Source organism: Hyla sarda, chromosome 10 (genome assembly GCF_029499605.1).
Source record: "Hyla sarda isolate aHylSar1 chromosome 10, aHylSar1.hap1, whole genome shotgun sequence".
Classification (NCBI taxonomy): Eukaryota; Metazoa; Chordata; class Amphibia; order Anura; family Hylidae; genus Hyla; species Hyla sarda.
The window spans coordinates 100,724,833-100,737,307 of NC_079198.1; the positions used below are offsets into that span (position 1 = coordinate 100,724,833).

The window sequence follows — 12,475 nt, forward strand, 5'->3', positions numbered from 1 at the left end:
GTAGACATATTGTATATGTGAATCAATATATAATTTATTTGGAATATCCATTTTCCTTATAAGCAGAGAGCTTCAACGTAAAAAAAATGCAAAATGTTAAATTTTTTCATCAAATTTTGGAATTTTTCACCAAGAAATGATACAAGTGTCAACAAAATTTTACCACTAACATAAAGCAGAATATGTCACAAAAAAACATTCTCGGAATCAGAATGAAAAGTAAAAGCATTCCAGAATTATTAATGCTTAAAGTGACAGTGGTCAGATGGACAAAAAATGCCCGGGTCCTACAGTGAAAATTGGATGGGTCTTTAAGGGGTTAAAATTAATTAAATTACTTTTATTAAAAAATCTTAATCCTTCCAGTACTTATCAGTTTCTGTATACTACAGAGGACGTTGAGTTGTTCCTTTTTGTCTGACCACAGTGCTCTCTGCTGACACCTCTGTCTGTGTCAGGAACTGTGCAGAGTGAGAGCAAATCCCCATAGCAAATCTCTCCTGCTCTGGACAGTTCCTGACATGGACAGAGGTGTCAGCAGAGAACACTGTGATCAGACTGAAAAGAGAAACTCAATTTCCTCTGTAGTATACAGCAGCTGATAAGTACAATAATGATTAAGATTTTTTTATAGAAGTCATTTACAAATCTGTTTAACTTTCTGGTACCAGTTGATTTGAAAAAAATAAATAAAAATAGTTTTCCAGTGGAGGACCCCTTTAAGAACTTTAGACTTGTGGAGATTGATCTTATAATTAGATAAGCCCCCAAATTGCAAAATCCACTGAGGATATTGGAGAAGCCAATAGTAGATGAGAAAATAACCAGATCATCAGCATAAATGGCAAACTTGTGAGAGCACTCTCAACCACAGCTCCCTGTATCAAGGCAATAGGTCTTAGTGCCCTCATCAAACATTCCCTAACCAAGTTCAATGAAACTTGATAGTAGAAAAAAGAAAACAGTCGGCAACCCACCACGCTGGTTCACGTGAGATCCTTCTTTATTGCAGCAAACTCACAAATAAATGCAGGGGAGAGACAGACATGACGGGGGTTACAACAGAACTGTTTCACACGGTAGACGTGTATCTGTTGTACCCCCCGTCATGTCTGTCTCTCCCCTGCATTTATTTGTGAGTATGCTGCAATAAAAAAGGATCTCACGTGAACCAGCGTGGTGAGTTGCCGACTGTTTTCTTCTTTCTACTATCAAGTTTCATTGAACTTTGCATATAGTCTGAGCACCACCCGAGTTCGTCTAGCAGAAACCGTGATCCCTGTGTCCTTTTTGTAGCCCGTGTACAGATACAGCAGTGCCGAGTTCACTTCTTGCTTCTTTATTCCCTAACCAAGATTTATAAAAGGATGGACAGTTGGCAACCCTCCTGTGTCCCATTAAGGATCCTTAAAGTGGAAGAGCGGGGGTCTTTGACCCACACCTGTGCAGTTGGGATTATATAAAGGGCCATTAGCTGTGGCAACATCAAAGCACCCAAGCCCACACTACTCAGGACTTTTTTAACCAAAAGTAAGCACTGAGAGGACCCCATGGACTGCACTTTTGAGATCAGCAAAATAGTCTTAATCGGGAAGTCCTTCGACTTCCTACAGGAAACGAACCCACTTGATCATTGCAGGAATCAGTTGGAATCGAAGGGGGGGGGGGGGGGGTGGTGAGGATGTTAGGGGCTGGATCATAATCTAGTAAAGCCATCAGGCCAAGGGGACTTTACAACCTTCAGGTCCACAATTATCACCTTAATTTCTGACTCAGCATTAAGAACTTCCCAAACCTCAGGTCATAGGAACAGAAGTAATTTAGAATATCAGTGGTGGATTAAATTTATGCCACAGGAAAATGAGCTGAAGGACATGATAGGGAAGGGCATGGCCTTAAGGTGTGAGCAGGAAGAGGATTTATAGTAAAGTTTATTTAATGTATCACGGGCAGATAAATAGCATTTTTCTAGAAGTCTACAGGCATGACATATGAAAACCTCTCAGAGAATCCATTTAATAGTATGGAGAGAGTCAGCAATAGCCTGGATAACTCCAGGATAGGGTTTCTTTAAGCAGTGTTCTTATTCTGCACAATATATATATATATATATATATATATATATATATATATATATAAAAACAAAAGCCAATTAATTACCTCCTGCGTCTTCCCTGGTCCCACCTTTGTCCTGCTGGGGTTGCTGGCACACTCCATTTCCCGGTTCCCTGTGATCAATACATAACAATGTGCCTCAGTGAACACCAGGCCAGTGCCACCTTGCAAATCACTAGCTGAGGTGGGGCATCACTGCGGCCAGCGTGATGTATTGACCAACGGGAACCAAGAAGAGTAATTAACCAGGAGAGTGGGGGAGCAGCAGGAGGTAAGTAGATGTTTATTTTTTCATAACTGACAGAATGGGGATGTGCTTAAAAAAACCTAGATGGATCTGCTACTTTCACTGTCACCAAGATTGCAAAGAAGAGCATAGAAGAGCTCAGAGAAAGGCATAGGCTCAATACCTGACACAGGTATCTAGGAGAGAGTGAGAAATAAAGACCTAATCCAACCTATGATAAGAGTTGTAAACCCATAGATTAAAGTGTAATCCCTGGTGTTGGCATAAAGAACCATCCAGGTGTCAATCAAATGCATCTGAACCAAATGGCATTTCACTCTACATACTGCACTGGCTGACAAAACCTACCTGAGGACCTGTTTATAGAGACATTAAAGGCACAACTGAAGTCACCCCAAAAAATAGCAAGCAGTCAGCAACTCTGCTATGGTACTACCAAGTAGGATAATGGCAGTCACGACAACTAGGCATCTGGGACGTTATAAAATAAGCTCCATAGACTGTTGCTTATGGAGAGAATAGGGAATCTGGTCCCTGTTGGTAGACCCCACCATTTTTTATGTTTTTATTTGATAATATCCTTTTTTTTTTAATCTCCTTTTTACTGAAAATATGCAGAATTTTAGAGTAAGGCAAAGTTTCTACTTTTGGAAAAACACCAAGAAAAACACCAATTCTGCCGCATGGCGTTTTTTCTGCCAAAAAACGCTGCGGCCAGATGTTACCTGTAAATCAATGAGAAATCTCAAAATTCTTATTCCACTTGGCGTTTTTCACTTTGGCATTTTTTTAATCCTATTGGCGTTTTTCACTCTTTTTTGGCGTTTTTCAGCTCCTTGGCGGTTTTCCAAAATCGCAGCATGTTGAGCCACTGGCGATTTTTTAGTCAAAATTGTGGTGTTTTTCTCCCATTGAAGTCTTTGGGAGTGAAAAAAACACCAAGAAAAACCATATGTGGATTTTAACTTTGGCGTTTTTGCAGGCGTTTTTTATTATTTTTTGGAGATAACTTTTTTAATAAAATTTCGTAGGGTACCATTAAAAAAAAATTAAAAAGATACAGCAGTGAAGGAAAAAATTGTATCTAACGAAATGTATCTTTTTTAAAACAAAATTTTTATAAATTTTTCCGACAATAAATATTAGCCGACAATAATAAAAATGTAGTGTGTGTATGTTTTTCACTTTTTTCTTTATTGTTTAAATTTTTTTAGGTAGTGCTACTATTCCCAGCATGGAACACACTGTTTCATGATGGGAGTAGTAGTACCTGTACTAATTGACAGATCGCCCGTTGCGATCCTTCTGTATAATGTATAGATGTGGCCGGCCGCTCATCTATGGTCCCCTGCACTGACGTATATATACACCTATTCATATTTCCCGCAGAGAGCTGTGATTGGCCAGATGGTTCCAGCCAATCACAACTCTGTGGAAAATAGGAATATGTGTATTTATACGTCAGTGCAGGAGACCATAGAAGAGCAGCCGCATCTATACATTATACAGGAGGATCACAGCAGGTGTCAGGAGTGACATTCACTGTGATCTTTTTTTAACTGCAGGTACTACTACTCCCAACATGGAGCACACTCTGCTCCATGCTGGGAGCTGTAGTACCTGCATTAATAGACAGATCGCAACAGGTTTCAGAAATTACACTCGCTGCGATCTGTCTATTAATGCAGGTACTACAGCATGTAGCAGAGTGTGCTCCATGTTGGGAGTAGTAGTACTACCTAAAAAATTGAGAAAAAAAGTGAAACTGCATCCTTTTATTTTATTTTTTTTGGTACCCAACAAATTTTGGGTACCAAAAAAAACTGCCAAGGTGCAATTTCCACACAAATGAAAAAATGCCAGAAAAAACACCAGACGCAGGAAATTGCACTGCTGTTTTTTCAGGCGTTTTTTCTTGCGTTTTTTTCAAACCAAGAAACGCAGGACAAAAAAACAAGTAGGAACTTAGCCTAAAATTTATCTATTTGTGATGACAGAGCCTGTTGATGCTTTCTGTGGTTAAAGCAACATACAGCGGGTGAAAAAAGTTTCCAAAAAGCAAAAGGTGCAAAAAATTCCAGCTCCCCCCAAAAATCGGTAAAATCCAAACATTTTTTAAATCATATTAAAATGATACCCAAAATGGTGGAGAGTAAAAACAAGCAGAAACGCCGACGTGTTTCGAACCATATGGTTCTTAGTCATGGCACAGGTGAAAAAAGTATTGAACATGTCACCATTTTTCTCCCAAAATTTTTTGAGACAACAGTACCTGCCAATTCCAGGTCTTTTTGAAGCTCTCCACAAGTGTCCTTGACTGATGGACAACTCTTCTGATTATTCTTTTCACTCCTCACCTGGAGGAGGCAAATTTGTGGTGAAACAATTGTCTTTCCACTTCCGTATTATGGCCCCAACAAAGCTCACTGGATCATTCAGAAGCTTAGAAATGCGCCTGTTTTACAACAATTAGGTTTCCAAGGTCTTGAGACGGCTCTTTGCTTTTACTCATCATGTAATGTTTCTTGTGTGACATTTTAGCACTGAATCCTTTTTGTAGAACATTTGGGACTGAACCAGATGATAATAATTTACACTGACAAGGGGCTGGATTAATTTTTAATTACTGATACATTTCTGCTGTTGTCTTGGCTTTCCATGCCTTCCCCCCCCTCCCTTTCTTCATGTGTTCAATATTTTTTCCCCTGTATCATTTCACATTACTGAAAATAACTTAAAGGGGTACTCCGGTGAAAACATTTTTTCTTTTAAATCAACTGGGGGCAGAAAATTAAACATATTTGTAAATTACTTCTATTAAAAAATCTTAATCCTTCCTGTACTTATTAGCTGCTTAATACTACAGAGGAAATTCTTTTCTTTTTGGAATGCTCTCTGATGACATCACGAGCACAGTTCTCTCTGCTGACGTTATTATAATAATAATAACGCTTTATTTATTGTTGTCCTGCTAACCACTAAGCCACCATGCTGCCCTTAGCATACATCTGCTATGCATGGTTGCTAAAATGGACAGAGATGTCAGCAGAGAGCGCTGTGCTCGTGATGTCATCAGTGTTCCAAAAAGAAAGGAATTTCCTCTGTAGCATTCAGCAGCTAATAAGTACTGGAAGGATTAAGATTTTTTAATAGAAGTAATTTACAAATATGTTTAACTTTCTGCCACCAGTTGATTTAAAAGAAAAAAGGTTTTCACGGGAGTACCCCTTTAACTTCTAAGCTTTTTTGTTTTGGTTTCTTTGTATGTATGAATTACTTGGGTTGTCACCCACATCTGAAGAACCCTTTTTTTGTAAATAGCACCTTTGAAAATATATTTAGTGAAAAAAAAATGGTGATAAAAAAAAATGTGTACAATACTTATTTGACCTGTTGTAGATCTTTCGATACACTCCCTTTAAACCTACATAATCTAAGGCAGTGTTTTCCAAACAGTGCCCCTCCAGCTGTTGCAAAACTACAACTTCCAGCATGGAAGTTGTAGTTTTGCAACAGCTGGAAGTAGACTGTTTGGAAAACACTGTTCTAAGGTATATTTTTAAGGAAGTGTCAGCGTATTCCCAACTTTATACCCATGGGCTATCTGATGGTGAACCTTAACTGCTCTTGAACTCCTACTAACTTGTTATATCAACATATAAAGAGCCGAGAGCTGTGGAATCTGGGTCAGAAATGTTATTTACTATGGAAAAAGTTCTAATGTCTTTCAGCGAGACCTTATAAAAAATATGTGAGACCGAGCGCTGTTGAAACTGACATCTGTCTGTGAGATGGGCTCCAAATTAATGAGGCTCCTGGAGAATAAGGCGAGTTCACATATCAGTGAATGGCACCAGGAAAGAGCATTGTTTAATCACGCTTTGTGTCAGTGTATCGGAATAGCGTGCCGTAATTGTGCTCCATATGTTCCAGCTTGTGAATTGAGGAATGTGAAAAACTAAACAATTCACACGCTTTAATGTGATGAATCGGATTCTGCACCCCTATGCAGTTTTTTTTCTGTCTCTTTTAAGCCTTGTCAGGTAGAGGTGGGATAAACTTTTCCTACTGACAATCTGTCTGAAAATACCAAGGAACGTGCGGCGGATTCTTGTGTTTGAAGTTGCCACAGGCTATTATAAGGTAGAGAAAAACAGAGCGTTCGCTAAAACAAACTGTTCTTTTAAGGGTTTCGTCAGTATAAATGGATGTTTTTTTTCCCCAGCAGATTAAAGATAGCATTGTGGAGGAGAGAGGGAGTTCCAATATCTACCTTGCATTTCTTGTCTTGATAGGGACAAATGTTTTCTGATTATAGGGGGATATAGGTGGAAACATAGGGCAATTGCACAGGACCTTCCAGTTGCCCACAAGCTTAAAGGGGTACTCTGTTCCTAGACATTATATCCCCTATGCAAAGGATGTGGGGATAAGATGTCTGATCACAGGGGGGTCCGGCCACTTGGACCCCCGCGATCTCCGGCCCAGCACCCTGGCATTCTGAACATTTATGTAGTTCGACCACAGCCGTCCCGCCCCATCCCATAGACATGAATGGAGGAGTGATGTCACAACCATGGCCCCCTGAAACTGGCCTGAGGGGTACCAGGCCTGAGATCGTGGGGGCTCCCCCGCTATCAGACACCCTATCCTTTGGATAAGGCCATGTTCACACGTGGTAAAAATGTGCGAAATGTCTGCACGGAAAACACGTGCGAACATTCTTCACATTTGGATAATCTAGCAGGCACTAGGATCATTCGTAAAATTAGCGAAAATAATATACATATTGAATCTTTTTGCAGACGATGGAATCGGGATTTCTGCAGAAAATGTTTCACCATGTAAACAATGCAGCAGAATCGTATTGAAATCAATAGGACTCTGCTGCAGTGGAATGTATGTGCACAAATATGTCACCATACCCTCATACAAACTCAGTTGCAAGTTCCTGCCTGACTATGGATTTAATAACCTGAACTGAGAGTATCTTAGGGACTTGTGGTTGCATTATGATTGTGTGAAACTGGCCTTTATGCGTTCCTGTTGCTTAAAAAAACTTTTGACATGTTGTTCAGTAGAGAGAAGAAAAACCTCCTATACAGAGCAATCCACCAGTCATATAATGTCACAACAATCTTTTATTGTAGAAGCAAACACTACGCACTTTTGGGCACAGGAGCCCCTTTGTCAAGTGTACTAGATCAGTCAGGGTCTCAGATCTGAGAACCACTAAAATTGTTAGATATACCCAGGACTAGTACACAGCTGATTGCAGGAGACTCATAATGGGGTCTATCTCCTGCAATAAGTCGATTGGAGGGGAATATCTATTGTTTGGAGCAGGTCTCAAGGCTGGTCCCTGCCCCCTCACAATGCACCCTACAGTGAAACATACGTAGGGTAGGTATAAATGGGTCTGACCTTAAAAATGGCATTTTGTTTTTTCCTGCGCCCATTTGTTTGTTCCGGGTTACCTCTTATGCACCTTATCTGATTACTTTTGAGACCAGTGTTTATTGACCATACCCCATGTATAGTTTCCACAATGTGTGCTGGTGACTTTTCTATTATGTTACATGATGATGTTATATGTTTGATGTTTTGTGAAGAGAAAATATGTAGCAGCTCAATCACGCCACCTTTTCAAGTAGATTTCCCTAATCATCAGCTTTTTACTTCAGCTACAGAGTTTTAGAAACTGATGGCCGTTGAAGCTTCACACACCATTAATGGTTATCCCCTCTTTACCTAGTCGACAGGTCTATCTCCAACCAAGCCAGAACACCCTGCTCTGTACTGACTAACCCTAAAAAAGTTCTGTCTACAAATGGGTCCCCTTTCCTTCTGGTGAGATCTCCTGGCAATAAAGCCCAATCAACTTCTTAAACTCTGTAGTCAGAGTGAAAAAGCTGATGTTTAGGGAAAACTATGTGAAAGGGGGTGTGAGTGAGTTGCTTTGCAGATTCCCTCTTCCCAGAATGCCCAGAGGAGTTCTAATGGCCTCTTAAAGGGGTACTCCAAAGGAGGGGACATAAGATGTCTGATTGCGGGGCTCCCGCCGCTGGGGACCCCCGCGATCTCCCTGCTGCACCCGACATTTGTTTAGAGGGTCGGATGCCGCACCGGAAGTTCGTGACATCACGGCCACGCCTCCTCCCATAGACTTGCATTGATGGGGCGTGACCGTGAGGTCATGTGCCTCCGCCCCGCATCACCAATTATCCAGCACTGAGAGAAGTTCGCTGTGTGCACCGGATGTCTGGGGTGCCGCAGCCGAGATCGTAGGGGTCCCGCGATCAGACATCTTATCCCCTATCCTTTGTGTAGGGGATAAGATATCTAGGGGCGGAGTACCCCCTTTAAGCCCCACACACCTGTAATGATGATCACCCCAATGAACTCTCATCCACCTTTACCTATGTTTTGTGAATAAAGGTACTGTATATAGATTTTTTTCATTTATATAAAAAAAAATGTAGGGATAGTTTATACCGGTGTCACCTTTTATTGTAATCCTGATGATATTGTGATGATGATGCCATGTCTGCTGAGAAGTGATCTCTACAGAACAAGTGTCAGTCTATTCTTAGGCTTTGGTTAGAGTAAAAACTGTAAGAACAGAAAAAAACATCACTAATCTTTTCTTTTTTTAAACATTTAAACAATAGGTCATTTCTGACATTTTCCATTTAACTCTAACTCCTATTGAAAAAGAGCAGGATTTAAAGTTACCCCTTGATGTACATGATCATTTGGTGATATCAATGGTAATGTACTGTGTTCATGCTGAAATCTGTAGTGACAATTGAGACAGACTTCAATCCGTCAGAAGATGATCAGATATGCTTTATAATTGTTCTTTGGTGATTGCTATAATTACACTCTTCACTATTACCATAAACATAGACAATTTCCTTTTGGGGGCAATTGAGGTCTTGTAAAACGGAGAATTTAGTTGTAATTACAGTGATTTCCTGATGTATGCGCTGGGCATATAGAAAATATATGCAATATTAAAAAATCTTTTTTTTTGCTCTCAGAATTTCCGATCAGAATCCAGCTAAAAAAATCAGCCATTGCATTGTTTTCAATGGGATTCTGCTGCCCCATGCACACAATGGAATTTAATAGCAGAAACATCTCCTGTGGAAATTCCGATTCTGGCCTCCGCAGATAAAATTAACATCTCAGTTCTTTCTGCAGAATAATCCGCTTGTAAATGCATTGATGTCGAGGAGATAGCACATTTAAGAACATTCTGGTGCCTGCTCTTTGCTAGATGTCCGTCTGAAATTTTGCTGTGGTAACATGGCCTTAAAGGGGTACTCCACCCCTAGACATCTTATCCCCTAGGATAGGGGATAATATGGCTGATCGTGGGGTTCACCAGCTCTCCCTGCTGCACCTGACATTCGTTTAGAAGAAAGGAATTACAGTGATCCCTCAACTTACAATGGCCTCAATATACAATAGTTTCAACATACAATGGTCTTTTCTGGACCATTGTAACTTGAAACCAGACTCAACATACAATACTACAGACAGTCCAGATCTGTGATACCTGTTACAACTGGAGGAACTGACCAATCAGAATGGGCATTTTACTGGTAAATCACCTGTATTACTGAAGTGCATGCACTGACTGGCTGTCTGGTAGCGCCTCCCTACAGTACAGGGAGGAACTACAAGTTCTGTACTACTCCTTACCTGTACCAGGGTTAGCTGCTCCTTTTGTACACCATGTAAGGGTGGCTCCATTTGGGACACTGTGTGTACTGTATATGACCCTGAAGAAGCTCCTGTCCTCTGCATAAACCATTGTTTCCCAACCAGGGTGTCTCCAGCTGTTGCAAAACTACAACTCCCAGCATGCCCGGACAGCCAACGGCGGTCCGTGCATGCTGGGAGTTGTAGTTTTGCAATAGCTGGAGGCACCCTGGTTGGGAGACACTGACATAGACAGTGATTACAGCTTCCAGCAGATCTTTCTTACTTTTTTATATAAGGGTTTGCTTTATCTCTATTAGTTATCTACTTATTTTTCTTTAATCCTCACTTTTTCCTTTTGTTCGGATGACATTTTGGGGCTTCAGAACCAATTACCAGATTTCCATAGAGTTATGGTCTCAACATACAATGGTTTCAACATACAATGGTCATCCTGAAAACAATTAATATTGTAACTTGAGGGACCACTGTACTGGGAAATGTACAGAACAGAAAGTGTTTGCTTAGTTTTAGACCTAGTGGTCAGATTGGACACTGCAAGATTTAAGGATTATTATAAAATATAGATAGTAAAATAAATAAATAAATAAATAAAATATCACTAAAAATTCTTACAAAAATACAGCTAACATTAACACCTGATTTAAACAATAGGTTATTTTCTAATGCATTCCCTTTAAACTTCTTACAAGAAAAAAAAAAATCTGTTAATGGCCAAACATGATGTGACCTTTTGAACAGTTTTTCCCAAACAGTGTGTCTCAAGCTGTTGCAAGACTACAACTTTTCCGGGCATGCTGGAAGTTGTAGTTTTGCAACAGCTGGAGAGATGCTGTTTGGAAAACACTGCTTTAGAAGGTCCATTCTGCTGACAGATTTAGACTATGTTCACACGGCAGAAATTCCATCTGGAGTTCCGCACAAAAATTCTGTAGTAAATTTTGCAGAAATGAATTGCCCATTCACACAGTAGAATTTCCACGGCCAAATTTCCGCTGTAAAAATTCTGCATTCTGCAAAAAACTTAAAGGGGTACTTCGGTGGAAAACTTTTTTATTTTTTTTTAAATCAACTGGTGTCAGAAAGTTGAACAGATTTGTAAATTACCATATATACTCGAGTATTAGCTGTTCCGAATATAAGCCGAGGCCTCTAATTTCACCCCAAAAACCCAGGAAAACCTATTGACTCGAGTATAAGCCTATGGTGGGAAATACATCACCCCCCCCCCCCCCGACATCATCCCCCCCCCCCCCCGGTCATCATCCCGCCCTCCTCTATCATTATCCCGACTCCCACTGTCATCATCCAGACCCACCCCCCCCTCATCCCTCCTGTCATCATCCAGACCCCCCTCATCCCCCCATCATATAGATCCCCCTTGCCCCCCATATCATTATCCAGATCCCCCTCATACCCCCCTGTCATCATCCAGAACCCCCTCTCTTGTTCTCTACTCACCTCCCCAAAGTGCTCTCTGCTGACATCTCTGTCCATTTTAAGAACTGTCCAGAGTAGGAGCAAATCCTCATAGCAAACATATGCTGCTCTGGACAGTACCTAAAGTGGACAGATATGTCAGCAGAGAGCACTGTGCTTGTAATATCAGCAGAGAGCTCTGGGTTCCAAAAAGAAAATAATTTCGTCTGTAGTATTCAGCAGCTAATAAGTACTGGAAGGATTAAGATTTTTGTAATAGTAATTTACAAATCTGTTCAACTTTCTGGCACCAGTTGATTTAAAAAAAAATAGTTTTCCAACAGAGTATTCCTTTAAGTCTTGTGTTATAATTTTGTGGAATTCCGCAGAAGAATCGAATAAAGGTCAGGGGGGCTTGAATTTCAGCGGAAAGTGCAAAATTCGCGTGGGAGGTATTTGTGCAAAATTGGCGCAAAATTGGCATGTTAGTCACATTATGTGCCCTCCTTTGTAAGTATACTGAATAATCCTGCAGAATTCTGAAGGAAACTCTACAGAAAATTCTGCACGGATTCTGCAGGAAAAAAAAAAAGCGGAATTCTGCAAGATGAATGCGGACACAGAATTTCTGCAGAATTGCAGAAATTCTGCCGTGTGAGCATACCCTTACATGGTGGCTTGTAAAGTGAGAACATCCAATAATAAAAATAAATAATGGAATTACTATTCATTAAGTTCCCTAATACTCAATTATAGGTTCAGTTTGAGGTTATTATTAATGTTTTTTTTCCTTTGGGTACAATGCCTAAAGGTCTGCAGGGAAAGGAGACTTGAGTTTCCAGCCTTGAGATGGGATTAGTGCACTATGTTACTGTAAAGAAGAAGCGCGCTTGCCCGGGGCTCTGCAAGGTCGCCGCTGATTTAGTTTGGTATGCTAAGACATACACAAGGGAAATAGAAGTT

At 40.4% G+C, this 12,475-nt stretch overlaps 1 protein-coding gene across 3 annotated transcripts in view; it reads left to right on the top strand.

Annotated features, from left to right (window-relative positions):
- Positions 1-12,475, top strand: part of MORN1 (MORN repeat containing 1) — a 443,783-nt gene that overhangs the window by 411,450 nt on the left and 19,858 nt on the right. The window lies entirely within an intron of this gene.